Raw genomic sequence first — 1,027 nt, 5'->3', positions numbered from 1 at the left:
GCCGAGCCACCTCGGGGTGGCTCGGTGGCCGAGCCACCTTGGGGTGGCTCGGCCATGAGCCGAGCCACCCCAAGGTGGCTAGGCACAGTGTCGGCCACCCCGAGGTGGCCGACAGTGGCCAGAGGTGGCCGACAATTCCCTTTTTGCAGCCACTGTCCTGAGAGCCTATAAATAGGCCTAGAGATGTTCATTTTCGGGGTCGAACTTTCAAGAGCCGAAACTCTGCCGGATTGAAGAGTGAACTCGGAGCTTGAAGACCAGAAGACTTGCACCATTCAGATCTGATCCTCGGCGACCATCCACGTCAGAAAAGGCAGGATCTCGAGAGGAAGAAAGAACAGATCTGAGATCTACACGAGGCTACACTCCAGATCTAAGCTTGGTCTTAGATCTCGAGATCCGAGCGATTATTCCCTTGGTGGATTAATCCCTCCCGGCTATTATTCCCTTCGTGGAATAATACCCGCATACTCGTGTAGATCCGACCGGATCTAGATCGCGCGGTGGTCCACGGATTAACCCCGGCGCAGGCAAAGAACCCACCAAAGCGAGCGACCGCAAAACAGGAGCTCGTGATTTGTTCACAGAGGAGAGTTGTAATTTTTCTTTATTTTCTTTGATTTAGTTGTAACCGGATCTATAAAAGACCGGATCTTTGTAACCCAAGATGACAATCATATCAATGAAAAAGAAAACAGTTTTCCACGCGAACAATCTGGCGACCACAGTGGGAGCCGACGATCTCGCCAACGAGATCGATGCGTCGCAGCCGCGGATTGCAATCCCGGTCGTGGAGGAGGTCGAGTACGAGTTCGACCAAGCCAAGTTCGAGGAGTACGTGTCCTCGTCCGGCTCTATCTCCCCCCGCAAGTCCAAGAAGTTCTCCTCCGGGAGAAAAGCTCGTTGGTTTGAAGCTGCTCGGGAAGCCCACGAAGCTCTCAACCCAACTGACGCCGAAGTTGCGTCAAATGAAGTTCCACCGACCTCCAATCAGGTCAACCCAACTCCCGCCAACGCCTCTACTGTT

The sequence above is a fragment of the Asparagus officinalis genome, chromosome 4 (assembly GCF_001876935.1).
Source record: "Asparagus officinalis chromosome 4, Aspof.V1, whole genome shotgun sequence".
NCBI classification, from domain to species: domain Eukaryota; kingdom Viridiplantae; phylum Streptophyta; class Magnoliopsida; order Asparagales; family Asparagaceae; genus Asparagus; species Asparagus officinalis.
Note: the sequence above shows the minus strand (reverse complement) of the source record.